Consider the following 24,229-nt stretch of genomic DNA (forward strand, 5'->3'; position numbering starts at 1 on the left):
AGTCACCAAAAATTACTCCTTGTGCTCCCCCAGGAGGGAGCAATCATAGGATAGCCAAAGTTTATTAGCTCTTTTACACCAGAAATTTCTTTTAGAAATCTTTATTGAGGATTGGCAGATAGAATTCAATGTGGCAAAGAAAAAAACAGAATGGGTCAGAGTCTCAGGAACTGACATGGCCCTTGTGGTCCCTATTATCTGATGATGTTAGTGATTTCACCTGTACATCATGCATTTCTTTCCTGTTAAAAACTAGTATCTAGATATAATATATAATAAATACACACACACACACCTTAACAGCTGCTTCAGGGTGTGTGTGCCTTAACTTGATGTCTTGGCACTCTTTGAAATGATCATCTTGAGGGTTAGTGGTCTCTTATTCTGGCTGGCCTAAACTTTTTGGAAAATAGTAGACAGCCAATAACACAGGTTGGTAATACAGAGCTACAAAATATATTGAACCTAAAGCTTTTAATAATATATTCTCAGCATACCATAGAAAATTCTATTGGATATTTAAGTGTTTAAGGAGCTCAGGCCTGGAGAGGTAGGTATCTGTGGTGCTGATCCCAGGCCACTCTAACTGCTTAATTTAGAACTCATGGCCCATTACTTATGGCGCTCAGCACATCTGCCCCATCTTTCACACCCTTCTATTTGTAATCAGGCTACACAAAGAACAAGAGTGGCTTGACCCCACGTATAAAGAGACAAACAAAATTTAATTGTTATTAATATAACTGCATCTTTGACTAATTCACACTAAGTTCAGTCTTCCAAAAAATAAATCTACTTCTTACCCATCCTTGGATAAAATTCATCTAATTTTATATATCACAAAGAAAGCTGATTGTCAATTTATAGACTGAGTTCTTTTCTTCACTTTTTCCCTATGTATAATCTAGTATTCTCAAATTTCTCTGTATCTACAAGGCCAGAGGAAAAAAGGGGGATATCCACATCCTTTCTAATACTTAGTGATGCTTCTAATAAAAAATTTTAATGAGAAAAAAAAAGACAGGGGAGGGAGAAAGACTAATTGAGTAATTGAGTACTGGTTGTACTTACTCTACTAACTAGAAAATAACTGGGGGAAAATGCCTTTAAAATACTTTATTCTTCGGGTAAAATGGTAATAATTATTTCCCTATAACAACCCAAGAGATGTTGTGAGGGAGAAAAATATACGATATGCATGAAAATGTTCTGAGTGTTCGGGAAGAGAAGCAATGTATTATCATTAAAATAATGCTCACCTATTGTTTTAATAGTAAATACTTATATTCAAATGGTAAAAACATAAAACTTGTATCTAGTTATAGTCAATAAAATATTTTTATTAAAATATTACTTTGCTTGAAGGTTTTAGGATTATCTTAACTGTTATTATTCATAAATAACTAGAGATTGGCTATATTTTCATTTTAAAGGAAGCTAACCGAAGGTTTCCTGATGAGGATTGATCTATATATATTTTTTTCTTTCTCTGAAAGTAACAGCCATCCTTTGGCTGAAGGATGGGAATAACCTGTATGTGTTTTTTAAAAATTCCATTTAGGCACATAAATAGCAGCCCATGTCTTGAAGCTGCAATGGGAGGACGTGCTACCCTCATGGAGCCTGAAGTGAAGTGAAGTCACTCAGTCATGTCCGACTCTTTGCGACCCCATAGACTGTAGTGTACCAGGCTCCTCTGTCCATGGGATTTTCCAGGCAACAGTACTGGAGTGGATTGCCATTTCCTTCTCCAGGGGATCTTCCCAACCCAGGGCTCGAACCCAGGTCTCCCTCACTGTAGACAGACGCTTTTCCGTCTGAGCCACCAAGGAAGTCCTAAGGCACCAGAATCTTAATGTTAGCTCCTCTGTCGAGTTTAGAGAGGGCATTTCTATCCCCACTTCAAGAGGAGAATTTGACGTACTATAAAGCTTAAATTAGAATTTTTTAGTGACACGATTTTCATAATTTATGGTACTCCCATCCTGACCTTGTCTCAAATTTGTTTAGGAAAATTCATTTCTTGGGACTTTCCTGGTGGTGCAGTGGATAGGAGTCCGCCTGTCAATGCAGGGGACACATCTTTGATCCCTGGTCTGGTAAAAGATTCCACATGCCTCCGAGCAACTAAACCCCTGCGCCACAACTACTGAGCCCATGCCTTAGAGCCTGGAGCTGCAACTCCTGAGCCCCTGAACTGCAGCTCCTGAAGCCTGTGCACCCTAGAGCCAGCAAGTCACAACTACTGAGCCTGAATGCTGCAACTACTGAAACCCGTGTGCCTAGAGCCTGCGCTCTGCAACAAGAGAAGCCACCTCAATGAGAAACCCCCACACCACAACTGGAGAAAGCCTGAGTGCAGCAACAAAGACCCAACATGTCCAGAAATAAATAAATTTTAAAGAGAAATGAAATTTCTTGCAATCGTTCTCATAGTATCATTAAAATATAGATAGATGGATGATCAAATAAGTTAAATCTGCAATCTTTTGGAGAAAAGAAGATCTCCTGTTTGGAAGTAACAGACAAGGTGGACACACTTCAGTAGGAAATGTGTCTTGGTAGTAAACGCAGGTGAGGTTCATTCTGGTAGCACATTCGGGTGAGGTCATGGATGGTTGGCAAAGAAGCACAAACTAATGGAAACAGAACTCCAAGTTCTGCAATTACTTTACATGGACGTAGCTCAACATAGACCCATCTGACCTGACAACAACAGCAGCAACAGAATAGCTAACCATTTGCTATGTGCCGACTCTGGGCTTCCTGGGTGGCTCAGATGGTAAACAATCTGCCTGTGATGTGGGAGACCTGGGTTTGATCCCTGGGTTGGGAAGATCTCCTGGAGGAGGACATGGCAACCCACTCCAGTATTCTTGCATGGAGAATCCCCATGGACAGAGGAGCCTGGCAGGTTACAGTCCATGGGTCACAAAGAGTCAGGCATGACTGACTGACTAAGCACAGCAACTCTGGCCAAGACTTCACGTGTTAGCTCATTTAATCCTTACAACAACACTATGAGGTAGTGACTATCTCCATGCATATTTTACAAATGTGGAAACTGAGGCTTAGAGAATTTAATAAGTTGTCCAAAGTCTCACAGCTACTAAGTGAGAGACAGAACTCACACCGAGGCAGCCAGACTCCAGAGTCCATGTTTCAGCCCCAGAACCACAATGCCACATAGACTCCATGACAGTGAGAAGCTAGTATTTCAACAATTAGTCTCTGTGTACCTGCCTCATGAATCCAGCTGCCTTGTGATTCTGTCCCCAGAGGAGGGTCTCAATGGAATGGCTCAGAATTGGCATCGCTCACCCACACTCGCAAACTGTCTTGTGAGATAGAAAATGAAGACACCAATTAAAATGCAGTAAGCAATCTATCCTTCCACTTTAAAAAACTAGAAAAAGAAGAGCAAACTAAACTTGAAACAACACAAAGAAGGCATAGAAATAAAAAAGAATAAAGATTCAAATGGAAATAAAAGAAGCGGAGACTAGAAAAACAATTAAAAAAAAAATCAATGAAACTGAAAGTTGGTTCTTTAATAGAAAAAAATAGACAAACCTTTAGTTAGAATGACCAAGAAATAAGAGAGAAGACTCAACTTACTAAACTCAGGAATAAAAGAGGGATGTCACTACTGACTTCTCAGAAATAAAAAATTATAAAGGAATACTATGAACAACTGCATGGCAACAAATCTACGACCGAGATGTAATGGACAAATTCCTAGAAAGATATTTATATCAAAACAGACACAAGAAGAAATAGAAAATCTGAAGAAACTTATAATAAATCTATTATAAGTACAACAACAACAAAAAATTTGAATTAGTAATAATTTTTTTTTTCATGAAGAGCCCAGGAACTTTGCTCATGAATTCTGCCAAATGTTTAAAGTATGATAATCACCAATCCTCCACAAACTCTTGTAAAAAAATAGAAAAGGACAGAACACGTCTCAATTCAATGTGGCCAGTGTTACCCTACTACAGAATCCTGACAAAGATATCACAAGAAAACTACAAATCAACATCTCTTATGAATACAGATGCAAAAATCCTCAACAAAACCCAAACTGAACATAACATATAAAGATCATATACCAGACCAAGTATGATATATCCCAGGAATGCAAGATTTTAACATAAGAAAATCAATCAATGAAATACACTGTTGTTTAGTCACTAAGTTGTGTCTGACTCTTCTGTGACCCTGTGGACTATGGCCTGCCGGGCTCCTCTGTCCATGGAATTTCCCAGGCAAGAATACCAGAGTGGGTTGCTCTTTTGTTTTCCCGACACAGAGATTGAACCCTGTCTCCTGCATTGGCAGGTGGACTCTTTACCACTGAGCAACCAGGGAAGCCCTAATGCAATACACTGTACCTTACCAATAAAGCACAAAAACCATACAATCATTTTAACAGACACACATAAAAAAATCTGACCTTATGCAACAACCTTTAATGATTAAAACACTCAACATACTAGGAACCAAGGGAACTTCTTCAATCTGGTTTAAAAAAAAAAAAGCATCTACAAAAGTCTACAACTAACATCATACATCTTGGTAAAAGAGTGAATGCTTTCTCCCTAAAATCTGTGACAAGATAAACATGCCCATTCTTTGTCACATTTACTAAAAATTGTGCTGGAGATTTTAGCCAGGGTAATTAGGTAAGAGAAACAAATAAAGGGCAATCCTATTGTAAAAAAAAGAAAAAAGAAAGAAAGAAAAGAAAAGAAATAAAACTACATATATTCAGGAATTGGAGAAGTAAATGGTCCTTCGCTCCAGCATTCTTGCCTGGAAAATTCTTTCCTGGACAGAGAAGCCTGGCGGGCTACAGTTCATGGAGTTGCAAAGAGTCTGACATGACTGAGCAACTGAGCATATTCAGGAATTCCCTGGCAGTCCAGTGGTTAAGAATTGGCACTTTCATTGCTGTGGCCTGGGTTCAATCCCTGGTTGGAGAACTAAGATCCCACAAGCTACACAATTCAGCCAAAAACAACAACAACAACAAAAATCTACATATACTCACAGCTGAAATGATCTTACATGTAGATTATCCTAAAGAATCCACTAAAATACCAGTAGAACTACTAAATATTCAATAAGTTTATCAAGGTTGCAGCATACAAAACCAATCTACAAAAGTAATACAACTGTGTTTAAATTAAATTATAATTTAAATTAAAATACAATTGTATTTCTATAAACTATCAATGAACGGTCCAAAAAATGAAATTAATAAAAAAAATTTCATTTAAAATAGCTTCAAAAATATCATAGTAACATGAAAGCTTCAAAACACTGTTGAAAGAAATGAGAAGATCGACATAAATAGAAAAACATCCATGTTCATGGATCAAAAGTGTAATGTTAAGATGGCAGTCCTCCTCAAACTGATCTGTGTAGTCAACACAATCTTTATCAATATTCCAGCTAACTTCTTTGAAGAAATTGATAAGCTGGCCTTAAAATTTGTATGAGAATTAAAGGGGCCCAGAAGGCAAAATGATCTTGAAAAAGAACAGCAAAGTTGGAGGACTCACATTTCCCAACTTCAAAACTTAGTATAAAGCATATAGCTTTATACTTCCAATATAGCTTTATGCTTCCCAAGTGGCACTAGGCTAGTGGTAAAGACTCTGCCTGCCAATGTAGGAGCCACAGGAGATGCCAGTTTGATCCCTGGGTTGGGAAGATCCCCTGGAGACGGAAATGGCAACCTGCTCCAGTATTCTTGCCTGGGAAATCTGAAGGACAGAGGAGCCTGGAGGACTACGGTCTGTGGGGTTGCAGAGCGTCAAACACAACTGAACAACCAAGCACTTGATGGTAATTAAGACAGTATAGTACTAACATAAGGATGGACATACTGATCAGTGGAATAGAAATGAGAGACAAGAAAACAGAGTAAAACATGAAACCATACACCTACAGTCAGCTGACTTTTGACAAGGGTATGAAGTCCACTCAATGGGAAAAGAATATCTTTTTAAGAAGTGATGCTAGAACAACTATCCAAATGCAAGAGAAGGAAGTTGGACCCATAACTCATACCATATACAAAAACTGAATAATATGAGTCACCCAACTATAAGAGCTAAAACTATAAAACTCTTAGAAGAAAAGATAGATGTAAATCTTCATGACCTTAGATCAGGCAATGGCATTTTAGATATAACATCAAAAGTATAAACAATAGAAGAAAAAAATCATTAAACTGGACTTGGCCAAATGAAACATTTTTGTGCCTCACAGCTCATCATTGCTAAAGTAAAACGATAACCCACAAGATGGGAGAAAATATTTGCAAATTATATGTCTAATAAGAGACTTGTATCTAAAGTATACAAAGAACTCCTACAACTTAATAATAAAAAGACAACCCAACTGAAAAGCAGGCAAATGATCTGAATGGACTTACTTCAAAGAAGATATACAAATGGCCAAAAAGCACACAGAAAATGCTCAACATAATTAGCCACCAGCAAAATATAAATTAAAACTGCAATGAAATATCAGTTTTACACAACCACCAGGATGATCGTGACCAAAAAAAACTGATCAAAACAAGTGTTGGAAGGATGTGTAGACATTGCAAGCCTCATACTGCTAACGGGAATGTAAAATGGTGTAGTCACTTTGGATGGAAAGCTGTCTGGCAGGTCCTTAAAAGGTGGAGCACAGCTTTACCATAACCCAGCAATTCCACTCCACAGTATATACCCAAGAGAAATGAATACTCTCTTCATCATCCCCTTATACTTCCCCTCCTCAGTCTGCTTCATCACTCCAGCCAACCCTCCTAACAACCTTGAGTGGTTTAGCAGAAAGGAAACAAGCCTTCGAGCCTGGTATGTGTGTGCATGCCCAGCTGTGTCCGACTCTTTATGACCCCATGAACTGCGGCCTGCCAGGCTCCTCTGTCCATGGGGTTTCCCAGGCAAGAACACTGGAGTGGGTTGCCATTTCCTCCTCCAGGGAATCTTCCTGACCCAGGGACCCAACCCATATTTCTGCATCTCTTGCACTGGCAGGCAGATTCTTTCTCAAAAACTAACCTTAGTCGCTTTCTACTTAGTAACCTTGGATGTTAACTTGTAAAATAAAGATTACACAATACCCAAATTGTTAAACAATATTTCCAGAGTTCCCACTGTGAGCTGGGTACTGAGAATACATACCTGAATAGGACAGACTCTGCAGCTGAAAAACTCACAGTTTAGTAGAAGACCAAGAAAAGAAGCAAATATTGCAATACGGTGTGATAAACGCCATGATGGATGACATCGTGAAGGAGGGAGTTGAGAAAGAGGAAGGCTTTATGCTATGGCTGTGGGATTTCAACTGGACGATGTGTCCACAGGACACTTGGTACATAGCAAGTGCTCAAAATGTGTGAAGTTCTTTCTCCACAAAGGGTGCTAGGAACGTGCAAGAAAAAATTTTTAAGTTTCGTTAAGAGAGATAAGAAACTGGAAAGGGCTGTTCACTGTTCCAGCCTGTTACTGTTCTTGTTTTAGTCATGTCTGACTCTTTTGCGACCCCTGGACTATAGGCTGCCAGGCTCCTCTATCCATGAGACTTCCCAGGCAAGAGTACTGGAGTGGGTTGCTATTTCCTTTCCCAGGGGCTTAATTTACCTGAAGAAAGGTGGGCATCAATGTTTTATTTCTTCTTGCTTATAAATATAACTAGAAAGATATTATTGTAATAAATCAAAGTTATAACAAATAAATGTGGGTGTTTTGGGATAATATTATGAATTTTAACCTAATTCTAATTTGGCCAAATTCAGGAAAATCATTCAAGAATTCCAGACTCTTCAATCATTCAATACATATTTTTTGATTCCCTACTATGTGGTACCAGGAAAGAGAGATATAAAATTGAAACTACCACAAGCTTACAAATGACTAAGAAAGAGAAAACAAATCCTCAATAATTGCAATGTTGACAGAATAACACGTTGTATCTATTCCCTGACAAGGATTATTCTGGAGGTTTTCTTGCTCTTGAAACAAAGCAGAGAACTGATGCTCATAATACTGGTTCCTTCCCAATCAGATCTGTACTCTTATACCAATTTCTAGAACTAGACATTTGCAAATGGGCTTTTACTTGGTGGGGAAAAAAAATGATAAAAATTTCTCAATATGGACAAGTCAAGCACTCAATGTTCTCAGAGTAAATCTTGCTGAAATGATAAAACCTCCAGCAGTTATCAAGAGTCTCAGCCACATAGATAAACCACCCTAATAATCAGTAAATCCATGTTAGTGCAAGGAAGGTGGTGTAATTCAACTCTGGAGTCTGAGGCAGAAGATGTGGGAATCAGCGGAGCAGCAGCGCAGAGGAAAGGGAGCCCACAAGTGCCACAGACACCTACTTTCTCCTGCCCATCCACCCTCCCACGCCTCCTGGCAACGGACCCCTCTGTGTCCCAGGACTCAGGGACACACCCAGGTGTGCCACTGTGCTGGTGAACTGGAGTCCTTCTGGACACGAGGAAGCTGAAACTAAAAAACCAACACATAGGACAACAGACTGAGAGAGTGAGGGAGAAAATCAATCCTGATGACCTCTTTTGATTCCTTTGATCCAGTCACGTTCTAACTCCTTAGAATTTCCAGCTAAGTAAATATATATGTATATATGTAATTTTATGTGATTTTATTTGGTATATTCGTGGATTGATTCCTTAAACTACTTGGGATTGGATTTCTGTCACTTGCAACCAAATGAATCCTTAAATGGCAAAGGGTCTCACTGAAGCTCTCCTCCTTAGTATGTATTATTATGGGATGGGGTAAACAAGGTCACATAGTACTCTCACCCAACCCCAATTCACTCTTCTCACTCATTTTTACAGTTCAACAAATGTACTCTCCAGGTCTAGTAAAAAGCTTTCTTTTTTCCTTTCTGAATTCCTTTAGTAAAATTTTACTCTATGTCTTTTTGCCCTTATTGAAAAGGGCATTTCATTGTTTTGTATAACAGAAGAGTGGTGCTAATGTATCTTTGAAGAGAAATGCTGACATTCAAACAGAAAATTAACCAAGGATAGGATTTCATTCCAATCCCAAAGAAAGGCAATGCCAAAGAATGCTCAAACTACTGCACAATTGTACTCATCTCACACGCTAGTAAAGTAATACTCAAAATTCTCCAAGCCAGAGTTCAGCAATATGTGAATCGTGAACTTCCAGATGTTCAAGCTGGATTTAGAAAAGGCAGAGGAACCAGAGATCAAATTGCCAACATTCGTTGGACCATCGAAAAAGCAAGAGAGTTCCAGAAAAACATCTGTTTCTGCTTTATTGACTATGCCCAAGCCTTTGACTGTGTGGATCACAATAAATTGTGGAAAATTCTGAAAGAGATGGGAATACTAGACCACCTGACCTGCCTCTTGAGAAACCTGTATGCAGGTCAGGAAGCAACAGTTAGAACTGGACACGGAACAACAGACTGGTTCCAAATAGGAAAATGAGTACATCAAGGCTGTATATTGTCACCCTGCTTATTTAACTTATATGCAGAGTACATCATGAGAAATGCTGGACTGGAAGAAGCACAAGCTGGAATCAAGTTTGCCGGGAGAAATATCAATAACCTCAGATATGCAGATGATATCACCCTTATGGCAGAAAGTGAAGAAGAACTAAAGGGCCTCTTGATGAAAGTGAAAGAGGAGAGTGAAAAAGTTGGCTTAAAGCTCAACATTCAGAAAACTAAGATCATGGCATCTGGTCCCATCACTTCATGGGAAATAGACGGGAGAACAGTGGAAACAGTGTCAGACTTTATTTTGGGGGGCTCCAAAATCACTGAAGATGGTGATTGCAGCCACGAAATTAAAAGATGCTTACTCCTTGGAAGGAAAGTTATGACCAACCTAGATAGCATATTTAAAAGCAGAGATATTACTTTGCCAACAAAGGTCCATCTAGTCAAGGCTATGGTTTTTCCAGTAGTCATGTATGGATGTGAGAGTTGGACTGTGAAGAAAGCTGAGCGCCAAAGAATTGATGCTTTTGAAGTGTGGTGTTGGAGAAGACTCTTGAAAGTCCCTTGGACTGCAAGGAGATCCAACCAGTCCATCCTTACTAAAGGAGATCCGTCCTGAGTTTTCATTGGAAGGACTGATGTTGAAGCTGAAACTCCAGTACTTTGGCCACCTCATGCGAAGAGTTGACTAATTGGAAAAGACTCTGATGCTGGGAACGATTGAGGGCAGGAGGAGAAGGGGACGACAGAGGATGAGATGGTTGGATGGCATCACCAACTCAATGGACATGAGTTTGGGTAAACTCCGAGAGTTGGTGATGGATAGGGAGGCCTGACGTGCTGCAGTTCATGGGGTCGCAAAGAGTTGGACACGACTGAGTGACTGAACTGAACTGAATTCCAATAAAGAAGGTGCCTTCTGGAATTTCCTTTGTGAAAAGTGGTCAGGTCTCGGGGCTTCTTTCTCTCTCCTAATAGAAAATTCTCATATTCCTGGAAAGAATTCTTTTCCAGTTATTACACTCAAATGCTACTGATGTGTAGTCTCTTAAAGGCTCCGTTGCCTGTCAGCTCCAGTTCTGTGCCTGCTTTCCTGAGCAGTGTTAACTGGAATTGCTCAAAGGAACAGAAACAGGCCTCTCACCTTCCAAGATGGCCCACATTGTGAAGTGTGTATCTCTCTCAACAAATCTACTTTTTATCTATCAAAAAAAAAAAAAAGGAAAAGGAACAGAAACAATCGTCCTCATTTTCTGTTTCCTTTTATCTTCCTTCTGCTTCCCTCTTAGAAAAAAAGTCAGAGAGGACAGACAAGAATAAAGAACAAAACCTAGTGGGAAGTAACTTTTACAGCAAACTATGGAGAATCCGTAAGAGAATTTTCAACAAGGGTTGAATCAAATCAGCACTTGTGTGGACTAAACAGTGGCTCACTCATATACCTGTTTATTTATAGTGCAAAGTAGGGCTATCAGCAGAAACTATGGCTTCTAAACTATCATTCGGTCTAAACTATTATACATCAACCTTGGATGAACACCCTTGGCTGGAGAGCATTGGAAAACAAAATAAAACTAGAATTTGTGGAGGGTCCTAGCCCTTGGTCATTTTTAAAAGTTCTTGATGATTTTAATATGTAGCCAAGTCAAAACCAATCATCTCTACAGACATTCAAACAAACTCTTTATCCAACAGTTGCGATTATGCTGGGCAGCTTGGGCTATAACCAAAATGACCAGTAACAATGCTTCTGCACAAGCAGATAATTAAAGCTATCAGTTCTAGCGTCTTTACTGCATATCTGTTTGTACCCAGCACATTACAGACGTCATCTCTAACATTTGCAACCACCTTGGAAAGTACACAGTACATTCCCAATTTCAGCACAAGAAATGGAGAAATATAGTGGTAAAGGAATTTACTACATAGCAAATAAGTAGCACAGAGACCCCGATCCAAGCTTGCCCTCTCTCCACTATAAAGATAGCCCCTTGTCTTCATGTCTTTAATTGAAAATTGGTATTCTTCTAATATTCTACCACATATGCAAATATAAGTATTTAAAAACTGGTGAAAACTCAGAGAAATATATATTTGAAATATATATATACTCAAAACAAGTTTTCTTCATTTTATAAACTGTTAATGCTTATTAGTTTTAAAAAACTTCCCTAATTCTTGGGACTTCCCTGGTGATCCAGTGGTTAAGAATACACCTGCCAATGCATGGAGTCCAGGTTGAATCCCTGATCAGGGAACTAAGATCCCACATGCCTTAACTAAAGATCTCGGGCGCCACAACTGACACCTGGCACATCCAAATAAGTAGACAGATGATAGATAGATAGGGACATATTCCACATGCCAATGCAGGGGACACAGATTTGATCCCTGGTCTGGGAAGTAAGACTGCACATGCCAAGGGCAACTAAGTCCTCATGCAGCTGCTGCTGCTGCTGAAGCCCATATGATCTAGAGCCCGCACTCAGCAATAAGAAAGGCCACTGCAATGAGAAGCCAGCTCACCGAAACTAGAGAGTAGCTCCTTTTTGCCACAACTAGAGAAAGCCCCACTTGCTGCAACAAAGAGCCTGTGCATTGCAATATTTAAAAAGAAAAAAATTCTCTCATTCTAGAAAGAGACAAATGTCAAGATCTGTTACCAGCCTACCTTCTAAACTCTAATGTCCATTTGCAATGTGAACCAACTTTGTTGAGCAAGCTGGTTTTGCTTAGTTTGGTGAGTGCACAATTGATTTGGGCCATATATCAGTAGCAAACCTGCTAGTAATACATATTTTGGGGCCTCCAAAATCACTGCAGATGGTGATTGCAGCCATGAAATTAAAAGACGCTTACTCTTTGGAAGGAAAGTTATGACCAACCTAGATAGCATATTCAAAAGCAGAGACATTACTTTGCCAACAAAGGTCTGTCTCGTCAAGGCTATGTTTTTTCCAGTAGTCATGTATGGATGTGAGAGTTGGACTATAAAGAAAGCTGAGCACCGAAGGATTGATGCTTTTGAACTGTGGTGTTGGAGAAGATTCTTGAGAGTCCCTTGGACTTCAAGGAGATCCAACCAGTCCACCCTAAAGGAGATCAGTCCTGGGTGTTCATTGGAAGGACTGATGTTGAAGCTGAAACTCTGGTACTTTGGCCACCTCATGTGAAGAGCTGACTCATTGGAAAAGACCCTGATGCTAGGAAAGATTGAGGGCAGGAGGAGAAGGGGACAACAGAAGATGAGATGGTTGGATGGCATCACCAACTCAATGGATATGGGTCTGGGTAGACTTCAGGAGTTGGTGACGGACAGGGAGGCCTGGTGTGCTGCGGTTCATGGGGTTACAAAGAGTTGGACACGACTGAGCAACTGAACTGAACTGTACTTTGAGTATTACAAAAAAGGGAAATTGACAAAAGATGGCAGTATTCATTTATCCCTAAATTCTACTTTTAGGCTTAAAAAAGAAAACATGAGAACTCTTGGGGAAGGACTTCTAATTCACCTCTGCAATGGTGAGACCAGGCCCAGAGCCCTCTCTGGAGTCTGGGGGCCAAAGCCAGCATCCCTGCGGCCATGCACTCCCTGGTTTAGGGGTACAGTACACACCATCCACTGTTGATGGGGTTACACAGCTGCCCCAGTGATATCACTTACATACAGAATCTACAAAAATGATATGAATGAACTTATTTACAAAACAGAAAGACAAACAGAAAACACAGGTTCGATCGCTGATCTGGGAAAGTCTCACATACTGCGGAGCACCTAAGCCCGGGCTCTGGAGCCCACAAGCAGCAACTGCTGAAGCCCCAGTGCCCTAGAGCCCGTTCTCTGAAACAAGAGAAGCCATGGCAATGAGAAGCCCGCAAATCGCAACTAGAGAGTAGGCCACACTCGCCACAACTAGAGAAAAGCCCGCACAGCAACGAAGGCCCAGCACAGTCAAAAAAGACATAAATAAATTTTAAAAATAGCAGCCCTGTAAAACAAGAGGTCTAGGTGACTGAAGGTTTAATTTGGAGTCCAAATGTGCATAGGCGATCAGACGACGGTTTCATTTATGATGACGAGTAAACTAAAAACGGAAACACTCCTAGTCTTAATCTGAGCATAATCTAAACTTGAAGTTGATCGTTTGGGTGGGTCTGTCGAGTTGGACAAATTGCCTGGTGTATTGTAATCATGTTGACGTTATTTTCCACAGGATATTTTTTAGATTGGTCCTTGTTATATTGTTCAGAAAAGAGTACAGCACTTCATTCGATGAATGATCCTGGTCTGAATTGAGGAGAAGTCAAGTATGAATGAGGAAGTGGATTTGGATGCTCCAAGTGTTGTTGACAAATGAAATTAATGACCTGGCTAAGCCCATGTTTTTGCCATCTCTCTGATGGGAAGGCAGGGAAGAAAAGGCAGGGAGCGAGGTTAATGACTGTGTGTGAACCAGTCACTATTCAATGATATAGAACTTGAAAACAGTTGAATTTGGTAAGCTTGAACAGACCTAGGGCAGTGTTGCATCACAGAACTGGTGACTAAAGCCCATGCTTCATATCTTCCCTGGTTTTCTTCACTCCTTGTCTTTGAAATAAAAACTACAAAGCCTTGAAATCAGAGCTTAAATCTCAGAGGGAAGAACAAATGTAACGGAAGTATGATGAGTCTGCACCGGGCAGAGAGGGAAGAGGCTACAGAGAGGTGAGCTCTGCAGAGGTGTTTGGTGGCTGCTGGTAGCCAGCAGTGGGTGGCAGGAACTGGAAGGAGAAGGCTTCCTCCAGATCATCGAGGCAGATCATTCATGAAAAGTGAATTGCAGGCTGGACTTTAGGGGAGGAAGTAGTGGAGGAGAGCTGTGGGCATAGCTAACACCAGTCCCGAACATTCCGAGAAGACTCAGAGGGTTCAAGAGTTTGAAAGTCTTACCAGCAGTATATAACTGGAAGGTCAAAAACCTTCTTCCCATTGGACCATGTTTCCTATCTTTGACTTGTGGCTCTGATAGCAGGAGACTTTGAATTTTAGTGATTTTTAGAAACAAGATTTTCAAATGCTGCTTCTGATTACACAATAAAATCAGTGTTCACCATGGAAAACACAGAAACCCCCCACCACCCCACCCCTGCCCCACACACATACTCACAGTCTGGGATGGATGATTTCTTATTAAAAGCCATAGAGAAGAAAGAGGATATGAGTTGGAAATATGGATAATTAAATGTAAAACTGTAAATCCATCATGAGTGGGAATTTGGGTGGGAGTTTGGATTCTTCAGTGTTATTCTTCTCTATTCCTCTAGGTTATTTTTTCCAAACAGAGTACCATCCATGGAATTAGATTAAGCATTTCTAGATTAAGATTAAGCATAACTAGATTAAGTATTTCTAAGGTTCCTGATACATACTGCCAAACTGTTTTCCTACGAGGTCATACCAAATATGTTGTCTTTGTGTGGCCACCAGACATGCCTAAGTAAACTGGATTCTTTCATGGAAGGAAAATGGTACATCACTGTTTTAATTTGCAGGTTATTTGTGATACTGACGTTCTTCCTTATGGTGTATACCAGTACTGCTCTATTGTTCCTTTTTCTGTTGTTTGGCTTCTCAGATAAGGCCTTCCATGATAAGGCCTTATGAATAGAATAATGAATTAATAAAATTATACTGAATTACTTCTCTGTGTTGCAAATCCTTCCTCACTCAAAATTATCATCATTAACTTAATTTGCTCACATTCCACTCACATTTCTTATTTTGGTCACCACTTTTATGTGACCCGGAAATAGTCCACTTGTGAAATATCTGTAAATGGCAGGTTCTTTACTAAAGAAGAGCTTAGGAAAGGCAAAGGACTGTTAACTTCGGAAGGCAAATTACGAAAATGAAAAAGGTCATTTGTTGTCTTTTTATTTTTCAGAATAAGGAGAGTCCTTAATTTTTATTAAGGCAAAGATGAAGAAGAGTTAGACTAAACTTCATAAACCAGGATCCTCTGATATTTTTCTACAGAATAACAGTATAATATATCCAAATCAGTGCTATTTCCTAGAATTAAAAGCAAAACAACGCTTTTCACTGCACACAAACAGCAGAATGCTCCTGGGAAGCATACAGTGTGTGACAGCATCACAGATGAGATAGCAGGAGCATGGAGAAGCTTCTCGAAGTCACAGACTAAATGGAAAAAGGCCCAGGAATAAATCAATTCCATGATTCTGGGTCAGTGTTGTTTCCATACCACCTCACTCCTGCAGAACCTGACATTTTCCACAAAATATATCATTTTAAAATTCCAATGAAAACATCTATTCTTCTGTGTAGCAAATAAAGCCCTCATCATAAAGCTCTCCATGCTCAGATGTTCAGTCGTGTCCAACTCTTTGTGACCCCATGGACTGTAGCCCACCAGGCTCCTCTGTCCATGGGATTTTCCAGGCAAAAATACCGTAATACAAGAATACGGTTTCCATTTTCTTCTATAGGAGATTTTTCACACCCAGGGATCATATTATGAATGGGATTATATTCAATCATTTTCAATGTGTGCAGATGCCCATGTGTTTATTAACACCTTCATTATATGATCTTACTTTCCCTGACATATCTATTCAAACAACAGCAGGCTCTGTGCCTATGAACTACTCTAATATTCTTTATTAAAAAATGAAAGAGTGAGCATATCTTACAGCTTTCTTATAAGAAGCCATTTAATTAGAGTAGAATAAAAAGCCTTTGTTTCATTTCTACTCAAAGTTTGCATTTGTGATTGACACAGAGATCAAGCTTACTTCTACAACGGCAAATTTAAATGGTGAGGTTTCACAATCCTTAAGGGGGAAAAATGTTACACGTGACAATGTTCAACCCATTGAATTCACTACTAAGTAAGAGTCCAATTCCATTTATGTGTGCCAACTTCCTTCCAGGGAATCCTGTTTGAGAGGAAGGCAAACTAAGATCCCCCGTGATGTGCCAGATACTTTTATAGACTTCATGTTATCTCAATTAATCCTAACAGTAACTGCTAATGGTTGGTAAATTTGCTGAAAAAGTAAAACTGCCACACAGAGAAAGCCAGTGCACTGGGAAAAGGAGGGCATTAGGCACCTGGCTGTGCTTAGTCCTTCAGTTGTGTCTGACTCTTTGCGACCCCACAGACTGTAGCTGTCAGCCCTCTGTCCATGGGGATTCTCCAGGCAAGAATACTGGAGTGGGTTGCCATGATCTCCTCCAGGGGCTCTTCTCAACTCAGGGATTGAACCCAAGACTCCCGCACTGCAGGTGGATTCTTTACCATCTGAGCCACTAGGGAAGCTGGCTGGCTCTTATTTTATCACGAAGGATAACATCAGCAGGAGGTTAACCTCAGGACGGTGTTTTTTTGTTCCCAACTGGCATCTGAGGTATCTTTCTGTCTGATTCATTGTCTTTGAGACCATTCTACCTGCAGCCACATTATAGTTGTCTTAGGTGCTGGAAACCACACGCTTCTATTGCAAGACTTGGTTCTTTGGTGAAGGTAAACAATAACTTTGATGGAGAGAAATAAGCTGTGGCTTTGAACACTTCTTTCCAATTTCCCATCATGGAACTGTTGTTTAGTACACAATAATCTTGAGAATTAGCAAGATCTTGAGAATCACATGGACCAATCTCCATTCCCAAGAACTAACGTTTCTTCCAGGTTCCCCATCAGGGGTCTCCCAATTTCACTGATGAAGCGAGGATACTCTGCACACAAAACTTGATTGCATGGCAACCTAATCTAGTTTTCTTACAGCTCCAAGAGTTGAAAAACAAAACAAAACAATCTTTTTAAAAACTGAATCTAACCCAGTACCTGTCTTTGTTTAGTTCTAAAGAAAATGCCCGCTTGTCAGAAAGGTATATTGAAATGACTTAAGACTTGTCAATAGTTTTAGGGCTCCTGCACTTGCCTCACTTGTAATTGAGAAGATGAAAGACATTTTTTTTCTGATGAGAGTCAGGATGGCATGAGGAAACTGAATGAACTTTGGGGTCAAACTAATCAGAGTGTGAAGGCAGATTTCAGCATTTACCAAAAATGTGGCTTTATTCAAGGTTCTTGAGCTTAGTGATTCAGTTTCCCATTTGCAAAAGGGGTTAATGATTCCTAGCCTGCAATTTCAAGAATTGGGGATGATATACATATAGCAGCCAGAGCAATGCCTGGCACATAGTACGTGTACAATTAAATGGTGTGACTTGAGCAGTCATCACAGACCAAAGAATGTCTTGAAAGAGGGCAGATTTTAATGGCTTATGCAATTCACCAAGCACTGCTTGGGTGGCCATCTGGGCAGTGGGAAGAGCTGGCACCATGGAAGCAGAAAATCTGAATGTTTCCTCTTTCACTAACTAGGTGTGTGACATTCTCTATTTCAGCTTCCTCATATACAAAACGTGTAGATGTTACATCTTGAAAATTTCTTTTTAAAAGGTAAGTATAAAATTATTTCGGAAAGTATTTTCTTAAGTGTAAAACACGAGATATTGGTCCTGTGATTGTCCATAAAATTAAAAAGAATCATATCAAATCTTTGATGTTCAAACATTCCATATGGAAGGGGCTTTCTACCGTGAAAATAATGATGCCTTTGAAGCAAAGAATCTGGGCATCTCTTGCTTTTTCTAGAAGTGACTCAAAATGTTGGACTGTGACACTCAGGGTATTCTCCTGTCTGTCACTGGGCATACAGGACTGCTTAGCTGTGGCCTCACTGAAATGGTGACCTGATCACACTGATATACCTTCCAATATTAATGCAAAATTAAAAACATAACCTCTTTCATTCCCAACTCGAAAAGAATCTAAAAGGTATATTCTCCCTTTTCTTATTCTGACCAAAGGGCATTCTGAGCAAGTTTCTGGTAACTTTTGAAGAATGGGATTGTGAATGTGTATACTTGTAGGGTGAAAATCAGGAAAGGTACTAAGGAAGAGGAAATTTAGAAATTTTGTTCATTTCCAACATGATCAGTTGAGTCAGAGACTTTGACATATAGACCTTCTGGGAGTTAGAATTTAAAGCATTTCAAACCCCACAATGAAAGATGTGACTTTTGCCTCCCAGGAAATTTCTTGGCAATTCTGACTTGAAATTCATCTACCTTGCTTACAGTGATTGAACATTTCTTTATGCACAGGTATTGAAACCTGATCTTGTGGAATTCCCTGGTGGTCTGGTGGTCAATGCACATGAGTTTGAGTAAACTCCGGAAGTTGGTGATGGACGGGGAAGCCTGGCATGCTGCAGTCCATGGGGTCGCAAAGAGTCGGACATGACTGAGCGATTGAACTGAACTAGTGGTTAGGATTCAGTGCTTTCACTACTGTGGCTTGGGTGTGACATGGCCAAAATTTAGAAAACAAAGAAAGAAAATAACTGATCTTTATTTTTAAAAAAAGAAAAAGAAAACCTCAATAGTTTGCTGAATAGATTTTAGATTCAGATATGCATCTGAAAAAAATCAGAAGCCATAAAAATTTATTCATAAACAAAAGTCAGAATGAAAAATATACAAGGGAGACTTCTTTTCAAAACAAGAAAAACACTGAAGGGAAAGATAGAGAAATTGAATTAAGAAAAGTCAGGTCAATTGCCAGCTTTCTGACCAGGAATAGGTCTGTGCTACTGTATAAATTCTGAGTCTTCGTTAACGAGGCAGCACAGCCTCAAAAGCCACCTAGCATGCTCATTGCCAGGATAGCACTGCTCGCTGCTGTAACCAACAACTTGGGTGTTAAGATCGATTGTGCAGTTAGGAAACTTTTCTCAGGCTCACTTTCCTCTTCTGCAAACGATGGCTGTTACCTCCTAGGGTAATGGTTTCAGTTAAATGAACAGCCCATGCAGAGTACTTAATAAATCCACACCCAGAAGGACTTCTCTTTTTCCGCCTTTTCAAATGATAACATTTCCAACCCACCTTTTATGAGATCATGCAACTTTAAAGGGCTGGCACACATGGAATAATTTTCAGCTCATAGAGTCATGTTTTTAATCTCCCCATGCCAAATTTATTAAACTGCGGTGTATTGTTACAAAGAAATACTATGCATCAGTGAAGGAATACATTACAGCTACACAAATCAACGTTGAGTTAAAGAAGCCAGACACAGAAGAGCACGGATATATGATTCCACTTTTATGAAATTCAAGAACAGCTAATGTAGGGGCTTCCCTGGTGGCTCAGTGGGAAAGAATCTGCCTGCCAAAGGAGACATGGGTTTGATCCCTCATCCCAGAAGATCCCACATGTCGTGGGGCAACTAAGCCCACGCGCCACAATTATTGAGGCGGTGCTCCGCAAAACGAGAGGCCACAGCAATGAGAAACCTGTGCATAACTAGAGAGTAGGTCCACACTCGCCGTGACTAGAAAAAGCCCTCGCAGCAACAAAGACCAGCACAGCCGTAAATAGATAAATAAAATTTATTTTAAAGAACAGACAATGTGTGGTGATGGAAGTCAGCATAATGGTTACCTGGAGCAGGGTGGGTGGCTGCCTGGGAGGAGAAGCACAGGGAGCTTTCTGAGACGCTGAAAATGTCCCAGACTTTGAACTAAGACTGGTGGTTACACAGCTATATGTAAAAACTCAAGCTGTATACTTCAGAGTTGTTCATTTGACTGCCTTTATGTTATACTTCAATAAATGATATTTAAAATAATATTTTTCAAAGCACTTATTTGACTTAACCTCATCACATTGAAGTTTCTCCCTTAATTGAATATATCCACTTAAGTTAGAAAACTATTACTTTCTTGGAAGAAAATCTTTATGAAATGATTTGTGGTCCTCAGTGTCATCTTAAACAAATGTTACTGAGCCCATTTTTCTTGGTGAACCAAGGCTATCCTTAGAAGTTTACATGGTTGAGCTGGGCTGAAATGAAAGGAGGGCTTCAGGGGTCATTGCTTCCAAACTGGGTAACAGTAATTTTTGCCCTTTCCCTGTTATCAGGGGCAATTTTTCATTGTTCTGTGCCTGCCTCTAACCATCCTGGTCCTTATCCTCTGCTTTTATTCATTCACTTATTTGGTACCTGTTTTTAGCATGCCTAATATGCGCTAAGCACTGAACATAGAATGGTGAATAAGACAGTCACAATTCATGACGTAAGGGGGACTTATTCTTGGGCAGAGGAGGCAAGCATAAAACCAGTGTGATGACTATCTTAAAGGGACAGGAGGACAGGACCTAATTTAGGGGGTTTGGGAAGGTCACCTTGAAGAAGTGACATTTAAGAACTGAGAGGTAAGAACCTAGCCTAGAATGAGATCTTAGTAAGCATTTGTTGAATGAATGGATGATTGATCATTAGCCAACAAAGAAGAGTTCTGATTCATTGTGCATTAAGAAAACAGGAATTCTAAACCAAAAGCGAGTAGGCAGAGTGAGGCCCTGATGGACTTAATGGCTTGAATTTTTTTAATGCTGTGAGGACTGTTTTTTGCCTTACTTAAGACCCTGTGTTACTAGACAAGGATTTTTTTTCCCTTCGTTTTTTTGGCCCCACTGTGGGCACATGGGATCTTAGTTCTGCGATCAGGGATCGAAACTGTGTCCCGTTCAGCAGAAGTCTTAACCACTGAACTGCCACGGAAGCCCCAAGTGAAGGATTTTTAATCATTGCTCGACTAACCTATACAAGTTCAGTTTTTACCAAAACAAAGCCAGCCCCAAATAGCCCACGTCTTTATGCTGACTCCCCTAGTCTGCCTGACAGTCCTGATCCCAGGTTCCCGTGACTGTGACTTTCCTGGCACGGTCACCCAAAAATCTGGAAAGGTGGGCGTTACTCACCCACAGCTTCTCGTGACAGCACTGTCCAAGCAAGCCAAAACAACCCTGACTCCTTGGGCATTCCTGCATGTTGCGAACTGCCACCTAATTTGGGGGCCAATTACTGTCCCTAGAGATTTCACCTTCATGATATATTACAAACCAAGAGCTTGCTCTCTAAAGGAGAGAAGGAGCAGATGACAAAATCTTTGTGGAGAGACTTTACCCAAATATATGCCTGATAAGGATTTCCCTGTAGCTCAAATGGTAAAGAATCTGCCTGCAGTGCAGGAGACTGGGGTTCGATCCCTGGGTCAGGAAGATCCTCTGGTGAAGGGAATGGCTAATCCACTCCAGTATTCTTGCCTGGAGAATCCCATGGACAGAGGAACCTGGCAGGCTACATTCTGTGGGTTTGCAAAGAGTCAGACACAACTGAGCAATTAACACACACATGGCTGATAAAGCCAGCCTGGTACTATTAACATATCCCATGGAATAGCAGCAAAGTTTTAAATGCCAGAGACAGGGGCCAATGTATCCAGAGTTTAATTTGACATCTGAGTGGATCCATTAACAAACTGCCCAATAACTGCAACAACTCCTAACGAGAGATGGAAATGTAGACTTTGTTGATCTTAGTTTCTTACAATTCCATACAGACCTTTGGGACTTCTGATTTAAATAAGCAAACAAAGGAACTGCACTGGGTAGGATTTTCCCAGTGATATAATGGGAAACAGGGAATGGCAAATATCTGGAAATGATTTATTTGTATATTTCTTTCTAGTCTTCCTGTTCCTCTGATGAAATTTCAGACATAAAACTATCCATCTACCCGAGAGACAGTAGAATTAATGCATGAGTTTCTTCACTGGTCAGGATCTATTCTGGATTTCTGCAGTATTAATAACATTGAAGGTCAAAAGTTTGACAGACCCTTAAGCAATCAAGGTGAGTCTATGGGACAGAGAAGTAAACAGTAAGTATTCCTACCTCTGTTTCAAAATTTTAAAAGAGAGATAAGAAAAAGGTAATACACTTGTGGCAAGTTACATAAACTTACAGTGATCGGCGTAGTGAAATGACTCAATGTAAAATTCAGTTTTCTGATACGCATATAAAAACAATCAAATCTGCTATCCCTCGGGCGAACTGATGTTCTTAGGCCCTTCGAAATTGTAGATTTAGCCCTATTTGCCTAAATACACAAAGCCACAGTGAACTTTTCCCATGAAGGAAGTTTCCTCTAATTTTGAAACCATCATTTATTTCAACCATTTTGCAATGACTGGGAACTTGTCAGAGGAAAGACTCTCAGCTTCTGACTGCTAGCGTCACCGGTGAAAAGAGTACGCTAATAATGTTCCTTCATAATCAGTGCTACAGTCCATGGGTCACAAAGAGCTGGACATGACTGAGCAACTGAACAACAACACGCTTGCAGTTTAATCTTAACTTCAGTACCGTCTTTATGATTAGGTTTCCTGCCATAAAATAAAAACAGACTAAAGATTCCACATGCTTGTTACGTTGCAAATACCATCCAGCAACTTCTTTTCCCAGGAACTGGCCATTACAGTCACCTTCTGGAGTTACCCTTTTTCTAGATTTTCCTACCTACTGTTTGAGTTTTAACCACTAATAACACAGCTCCAAGTATCTGTGACCAGGATATCATTATAACACTGGATCAAACGTAAACATTTGATTATGCCTCTAATTTTATCATAGACTCTCATGTTTTCTACAAAAGGAAAAAAAAAAAGGTAAAATACTTAGCATTCCCAAGAAGCATTGAGTCATTCGTTTCTCCAAAACTATGTATGACCAGGATATAAAGTTATTCCTAGCAACTGTGTTCTAAAAACAAAAATTTAAGGATAGGAAGAGTCTTTCAAGCTGACTTTTCATCGGGGCAAGGAGAGGATAAGAGAGAAAGCTTAAGAGTATTTTCACAAAACCCAAGCCACCATTTAGCAAAAGCTTTTCAGGGAGTGAGTCACGGGGTATAATGAAACGCAAATCACAAGGCTACACGTTGTCTCCTAGGAACACTGCAGCTGGTTCCGAATTCTTTGCTAAAGCAAATGCTAAGTTCTGATCCAGGCCATGGGGAAACCTCCTGCGCAGGTAGATTTTACCTCCTTCTCTGTGACATACACGTCCCTGGACTAAAACCGAAAACAACATTCAACCGAAACTGAAGATTACAATTATCCAGGGACTCCGATCCACAGAAAAATACAGTTTGCAAAGCAATCCTTTGGCCCCTTTCCTCACCATTCCTGCCCCTTCAGCAGAAGGAACACGTATGTAATCTAACATTTTAAACATGTATAAAAACTAAAGTATGAAACAAGTACCTGCCGCACACCTGGAGCTGCCTTTCCCCGGCTGGCTCTCTCCTCCTACACTCTGGCAACGGAATGCCCTTCAAAACCCTGGCTCAGTGCTTTTGGTAAATGTTTCACGAGACACTAAACAGCCTAGTGTCCCACCCTCAGAGCAAACACCATTGAGAGAACACAATATAATGGTCGAAAAGATATCGTGTGATGTGATGTGCAGTAATGCAAATGAACAGGCGGGCTCTATTTCCACACTTCCCCTTAAGGGGGAAAAGAAAATCCCAAACTTCCAAGGCGTAGGGGTGGGCTAGCAGATACAAACTCGGAGTTTTGTGTGTGTGTGTGTGTTTTTTTAAGCCTCATTATGATAAGCTCATTGTTCTAATCCCCAAGCAAGTCTTGGCTTGTTAAAATGAAAAAGTGTCAAAGGCAAGAGTTAATAGAGGGTAGAGGTCACGAGTGAATCTGTAGAGACTGCCACATCTAAACATGTACCATGTATTTCTAGTTTTCAGAGCAAAGC

The 24,229-nt window shown here is 40.2% G+C and overlaps 1 protein-coding gene across 7 annotated transcripts in view; it reads right to left on the minus strand.

Moving 5' to 3' along the window:
• Positions 1–24,229, minus strand: part of RBM47 (RNA binding motif protein 47) — a 169,718-nt gene that overhangs the window by 56,955 nt on the left and 88,534 nt on the right. Inside the window, exon 3 of one of the 7 annotated variants that reach the window (XM_018049386.1) lies at positions 3,240–3,338. The exons of 5 other annotated variants lie outside the window; for them this stretch is intronic. The gene's annotated coding sequence lies outside the window, so the exon portion shown is untranslated. Of the gene's footprint in view, positions 1–3,239; positions 3,339–23,721; positions 23,790–24,229 lie in introns of those variants that run through there. One more of the 7 variants, XM_005681539.3, reaches the window with a different exon arrangement.

The sequence above is a fragment of the Capra hircus genome, chromosome 6 (assembly GCF_001704415.2).
Source record: "Capra hircus breed San Clemente chromosome 6, ASM170441v1, whole genome shotgun sequence".
Classification (NCBI taxonomy): domain Eukaryota; kingdom Metazoa; phylum Chordata; class Mammalia; order Artiodactyla; family Bovidae; genus Capra; species Capra hircus.